Here is a 6,457-nt window from a genome sequence, read left to right as displayed (position 1 = left end):
TACTAAGAATTAGTATATTTTAAAAGAGGACATTGAAATATCACTACATTATGTCTTTTCTAGAAACATAGAAACAAGAAATCTATCTATCTATCTATCTATCTATCTATCTATCTATCTATCTATCTATCTATCTATCTATCTATCTATCTATCTATCTATCTATCTATCTATCTATCTATCCATCCATCCATCCATCCATCCATCCATCCATCCATCCATCCATCCATCCATCCATCCATCCATCCATCCATCCATCCATCCATCCATCCATCCATCCATCCAGACCCGGCTGAGATTTAAAGAAAACCTTTGCAGTTTTTAAATGAAATCAACTCCTTTTTGTGACTTTCACTCCCAGTGAAGCAGAACACTGCCTTGGCTCATAACAGTATAACTGGATTAAATGATGCATGGAGACCTTTGTTATTCTTTCATGTTTATAGTGAAAGAAAGTACCAATTGAAAAAAAAATAAAAAATGACCTGACAAAAATCATGATGACCAGGATCACTGATAAAATATAAGGTCAAGAAGCCAATATGGTTTGGACTATAATTGCAAGGATTTGATTATTGCTCATCTGGTGTATTTATTTTATTTATTTAGTTGCTTATTTGTATTTAATTAACTTTGCTTAAGCTCCCGGGGAAATTATAGGAAGTTGGTAGTCGTTTCTTGGAATAGATGGCTCTCTGCTATGCAGCCATTTTGTCCGTGTTTGACATGTCACCAAATATGTCATGTACTAGCCTGTAATAATAGCATTTGATGTGAATTCCCTTTTCTACCTTCAATGTTTGATGATCATGAATAATGAATGAATACGAATGTGTCTTAAACTCTGCCTATGTGTGTTCACAGATTAAAATATTGTATTACTGCATCAAAAAGGGGAATAATTAGCCCTAAAGCCGATGACAAACACAGAAGAGTGTCAGTGTTTCCTGCACCGTCATGGTCTCCTTTCCTGTAGCTGGTTTCCTGCAGGGGAATTTACTCCATATGATTAATTCCGACAGCAGAACTGCAGGGAGAGCACATGATGAATGACTCGCTCAATATGAGGTGTGAAATGCTTGCAGTATTTAGTATGTTTAGGGAAGAGGGAGCAACCTCCCCAGAGACTAAATGCCACAAGACAGCAACATTTTACACACTCTGTCCTTCAGCTTTTATTTGAAATCAGAGGAGATTTGGAGTTCAGTACCGTATATACATATATATGTCCCTCATTTGTTTGTATAGCCAAACATCATTAAAGCCAGAGAGAAACTTATTTCAAAGGAAATCAAGCAAGTAGTATGAATAAAATGTTATATATATATATATATTATATAAGATGATATTCCACATTTAAATATACTAAAAAAAATGATCTGCAACAGAAACACTGTATTACTTACACAATGTAAAGACTGAATTGTTTATACAAAAAAAAAAAAGAAAAAGGAAGATATAATTAACATCAATAAAGTGAACATAAATGAAACTACAGAGCCTAAAATATAAAGAATAGCAACCAACTGACTTCCTTTGTGGTGACGCTCAGGTTTGTACGCAGAAGTGTTTTCTTTGTTTCAGAAACAAATCGTAGCGTGAACCTCTCCATATTTGAGAACATGTAAATATTCCAGAAGTCAAGTTGTTTCGAGTCATCGTACTGTAAGTAAGATAAGTCCCCCACCTCTTTTTCCACATATTTAAAAACATACTGTACTTCACTTTCATTCTCCCCATCATTTTACCTCTATTTCCTGTCTTTTTGTGAAAACCGTAGAGTGTGAATTTTAAACATAAACAAATGTCAATTACATTCAAATCTTTGTCAGATGAGCTCACACAATGCAGCCCCACGTGACTCTCTCTTTGTTTCTCAGTATACTGGTGTTTAGTCCTCAAAATTCCTGCCTTGCACACAGGAAGTGATTATTTTTATGTTGAGAAAGACGGAGGCAACACCAACATTGTGCTCGTCAAGTGAGTAAAGAATGAATGAAAAGAGGTGGCAATGAAAAGTTGTTTTAAGTGTATTTCACTGCTCAAAAAAAAGCCCAGTCATGCAGCCATTTGATGGCATAAATGCTTCTGCCACCACTTGCTCCTGTGCTGCTGCTGTATACATATAAGTAGGTAAAGCTGAAGCAACTTCAGACATCTCAACAGCTCCCAGGTTTTTATTGCTTGGCAACAACGATCACAACAGAAGCTCAACCCAATGTTCTTGAGTCAAAACCAGCTCTGGTTTCTAGTTTGTTTGTTTTTTTTAAGTGTTTTAGACTCTGTATGTAAACACACCCTAAAACCTTCTCTATCAAAACTTGACAAAGCAGGGAGGTTTAAAATGTTGCTTTGCATTCTAGCTCAGTCTTTCCCTAGATAAACATTGCCATGCAGCACAATGTGTATGAAAATATGCTGTGGGATGCAGGGAGGAATATTTCATATTTTACCTCTCAGAATTCAGAAAAGGATGCTGCGGTGAAAAGTTGGGAAAGCAATTTCCATAATAATATATAAAAAAAAAACTCCAATGACTACCATAGATATTAACATATGTGCCATGTTTGCATATGGGAAGCTTAAGTGAAGGAAATTGAGATGTTGAACTCAGATATTTGGCCATCAGCAATGAGCAGATGGAAGCTCCACTGACTTGTGAAACTGCTGGTGAATATTTTCCAGTTTCTCTTGGCAGACTCAATGATTGATGAATTCAGCACAGCTTCACAGCAATGAAGATGCATTATTTAATTTCTTTTTAAGGAGGTTTGACAGAGAGCTGCGGAGGGAGAGAGAGGGAGGCAAATAGAGGCAGTGTGTGTGTGTGTGTGTGTGTGTGTGTGTGTGCGTGTTGGTTGGAGCTCTGAAAATGACAGCTTCTGACATTTCACTGACAAACAGTGAACGCTGACACAACACTGACCCGTTCGGGTTTCCTGAAATCCTGCATACTATAATGTCAACTGACATCATCAAGAAATCAAATGTTCTTTCAAATTTGAAAGCAGGATCTTAAGAGCACTTTTGGCTGATAGTTTTGAATCTTGGTGAATGAATACATTTTTACAGTTGATTCAAAGAGACATATTAAGTGAAATGTGCTGAAAAAAATCTGCAAACGTTTCATATAATTCAAGGAGGAATATCCATTTAAATATTCTTTATCAAGAAAAATCCTGATCCTTACCTGAGGGACGACATGATGAATTAGCGACATGATTGTGTTACAAAGACACTGAGGAGAAATGTGTCCAGTTAAATGGAAAACTGAGTTCACAGAGTGTACTGTATGTATATCTATATATGTATATGTACTGCTGAGGATGTGTGTGTCTTGCCACTCAAACAGCAAGACAGTACACTCACAATTTCAGATTCGTCTGAAACTAAGTCCATGCGGATTGACAACCGTTAGGCAAGAGGCGAGTTCTTTATGTAAGATCACTTGTTCCATCAGCTTTTGGGATTTTAAACAAGCTTTTGGTCTTATGAATTTTGAATTTTAACAAGAAGAGACTCTTTAAGTATTTATAGTCCATTGCACATTCAAAATGATGATTCCCACTCTCTTATATACTGTTTCTAATATGTTGTCCCATTTTCCACCATGTTTATCTTGATTTTTGAATTACAGTTTCTGCTATTTCCCCATTGTTTAACTGTGGAGTGGTTTTGCATTCAGTGCAATGTTTCCCATGTTTTATTTCTTTGCTCTCTACAATCTGCATCTGTGTGTCCTGCTCCAGTTAACTACAACATGCGTGACCCAATATTGAATCTGTATACACAATTGTTCTGAGCATTCATGTCTCTCATGTCAGCGATTTGATTGTAGGGTTCATTGTTCTGCTCTGACCACCGTGTAAAACCATTTTCTGTGTTCCTCGACATCTACAAGATACCGCTATACAACATCATATCCATCTGACATCCTACAAATGTTTAAAAAAGACATATTATTGCTCCTGCATGCTCACAACAAGTCAGCGTTGACAGTCAGGCCTCGGGACAGCAGCACACAGAGATTCAGTGGGAGGCAGTGGTAAAATCACATGAAAGGGCAATTTCAGAGCTGTCACGTTGTCCTGCTGAGATAAGATCCCTACCAGGTGACTGCAACAGTTTAGAGTTGAAATCCAGGCTGGAACCTTATTGCTTTTTTCGAAACCACCTTCCCCTCTCTCTTTGTGTTGTCAAAGAAACAGAGATCCCATGGAAACCGACAAGAAATGAGTTCCCCAGAAATTTACCTGTAGAGATAAAGCAGAGACAAATGCCGTTGGGGGGGAATGACAGTTGGAATTTAACCACAATGGAACAAATACCACACAAAAACACTTTATAATGATGTGCTAATAAATTATGGAAAAATAAATAAACAGGCTTTTGACCTGCACACACAGGCGAGCCTCATGTTATCCACCCTTTCAAACGCTTCACATCTGCAGGGACAAGCTTCAAATTATCAGTGAACATTTTAACTTAATTGTGTGTATTTAATACAGTCGGTGGAACAGTTATTCAGTTGCTAGTGTTTGTGTCCAGCACAACCAGCATTATTTCATTTGACTTGAGTAGTTATTGATCCCATCAAACTCCAATTGCCTCATTTCTGATACTGGAGTCAGACCTAACCAGACATAACACAATCATTGCTTTTCCTCACACAAACACACACACACAGCTGGGAACTGTGTTGCAAATCCAGCTCTTTTCTCAGCGAGACCTTGAGACAAAGCAGACAGATGTGATAAGTTAAACTGCAGTCTTCAACCAGCATATGTGCCCCCTCTCGGCTCATCCATCTGTCTTCCACCTCCTTTCTTTAAGCCCCTCTGGTATCTTTCTGGCCCTCTCACACACACACACACACACACACACACACACACACACACACACACACACACACACACACGCGCGCGCGAGTAGCAATCAAGCCACCTAACTCCACAAAAGCCCCAGAAGGCAGTCTGAGTATCCCTGGATGGATTACACAAATACAAAGATGCTAGGGTGAAAGATAACTCCACAGACACACCTCGGAGCAAATATAGTATTTGCAGTGTGTTGCTTAAGATCTGATTGAAAAGAAGCACATCTTTATCACGCATCATCTTTTTTTTTTTCTTCCCTTTTTTCTTTTTTTGACCATTGCTTGCTTGCTTGACTCCAAGTCTGTCAGTTGATCCGCCACTGCAGTCGAAACTGAAATATCTCATTGTCTAAGTGACGCAACGGCACAAATGTGAGACTTTCATTAAAAGCAGAATTGCAGAAAGCACAGAGAGAGGAGAAACAACCCCCGAGGCTGATCGGTTTCCACATGTGAATACAAGATCAAGATCTTGATTTGACCAGTTTTAATGGTACAACATATGTGATACTTTGACTTTATTCTCAAAACAATACTGCCAATTATATTAACTCTTCTATCTCACAAAATTCATTGTTCCTGAATTCAGATTAGTGTCTGGTTTACCAAGCAAAAGCTATTAATTTCCTCCTTATTATAACCTCCTTTCCCAAAGAATTTCATCAAAATCTATCCTTCGGTGTTTGACACATCACACAACACATTACGAGACAATGGGGAAAAAATGTGATGGACCTCCACATCAGCGCAGGAGCACTGTGGCAAAAAAAATCCATTTTGCCAGGGTGCACATGGGAATGCACTGTGTAAATATTTCATTTTGGCTGCAGCACAGGTTCATCCTCGCAGTTCATCCACACACACTAAAGACATACTAAAGAGATACTAAAGACTGATACTGAAGTGACTCACTATCACCGCGAGGCTCAAAGTGGTCGAGGTGACAAGGGCGACCTCCCGTCATCAACACTGTTCCAAAACTAGTTAACGCTCAATATTTAATTTGTTTACTGCCCTTGATCCCCCCCGACCTACTGTAAACACAGTAAACTTTCATGTTTTTTCTCCTTTGGCTGAAATTATACGTTTATTATCCACAGCCTCAAATCTGCAGGGATCTGCGGTGGTCAGCATGATATGTTAATGTCATCATTCCCCCACGTCTGTGCTGGTGCATATTGAACCTATGTCGACATACATGAGCACATCAGTCTACATTTATGATCACATGGACATCATGTGCTGGCTGTGCATGCTCCCTGTAGGCCACAGCCTACACTGGCCACGCCTGTACAACCCATCACTCAAAGTGTTCAACTGCAGTGTAGCCAGTAACGGGCCTGCGTGGACCAGTGCCGCTCCCATTACTCACTGGGCCACACTGCCACCTCGAGTCAAAGAAAACGTTTTAAAAATGTTAGAAAGAGATAAATATAAACATGATTTATTAACTTGTTTTGTGTTTAATTAAAACTGAACCATTGCGACAGCTTCTAATCGGTGTTGCAGCATAGTTGGCTTTTCAGCGTTAAAGCCACAACGATGACTAAAAAAGAGCTGAGGAAGAAGATACACGGCTAC

This window comes from Solea senegalensis, linkage group LG15 (genome assembly GCF_019176455.1).
Source record: "Solea senegalensis isolate Sse05_10M linkage group LG15, IFAPA_SoseM_1, whole genome shotgun sequence".
NCBI lineage: Eukaryota > Metazoa > Chordata > Actinopteri > Pleuronectiformes > Soleidae > Solea > Solea senegalensis.
This window is presented reverse-complemented; position numbering follows the sequence as displayed.